Consider the following 853-nt stretch of genomic DNA (forward strand, 5'->3'; position numbering starts at 1 on the left):
CATCTTCGTTACACATTGTTTTTGTTAACTACGTGAAAACAATAGAGCTTTGTATTTAAAAACCAGCCCCTTCTTTACAGGAAGATTTCAAAGAATTAAAAAACCCAGAAAAGAACGCACACATACTTGTTTCACTCGGGTTTTAATCGAATAAATCAACCCCGGGGCTTCTTTTTTTAAGTGCTGTGTGATGTGAGGGCTAAGAGGAAATGAAAGTGTCACCTCTGGATTTTGCAAATGATCACTATACCAATAGGTAACTGGACAGAATAAATTTACAATCTATGAATGTTTTCCATTAACTAGTCACTCATCTGGGAAAGCCTTGAAATCAATGTTACCATTAGGGGACTATGTGTGACACAGTGATAATAAAAAGACTCAAAGGAGGTCTGCAACCAAAAAACTTTACTGAACACTTTGCAACTGAATCAGTAGAGGCAAAGATGCCTCTCATTTACTTGACAATTTATGCATCACATTGTAGAAATCACAATGTAAGTATATCTCAAAGCAAACTCTTACATGTTTTACCATTGAATTACAAATAATGCTCATCTTTTATGCTTGGGTGACCCTATAGCTTCCAAGAGTACAACTGTATTCGTCTTCGCTTAGATAAAATGACTAAATTGTGGGTGTTAAGTCCGCATAAAGGGGTCTTTGTAACTTCTAAGAAGATGAAATTTTAGAAATATTACTTTATTTGTGTCTAATATTTATGGTTAAAATTTCATCAACAGCAAAAATATATGAATTTTCATGGAGATTATGACCCTTATGCCTAGAATACAATTTCCGAATTTCATAAAGATCCATTCAGTACTTTTGACCTAGTTTTGGATCATAAAAA

Source organism: Octopus bimaculoides, chromosome 2 (genome assembly GCF_001194135.2).
Source record: "Octopus bimaculoides isolate UCB-OBI-ISO-001 chromosome 2, ASM119413v2, whole genome shotgun sequence".
Classification (NCBI taxonomy): domain Eukaryota; kingdom Metazoa; phylum Mollusca; class Cephalopoda; order Octopoda; family Octopodidae; genus Octopus; species Octopus bimaculoides.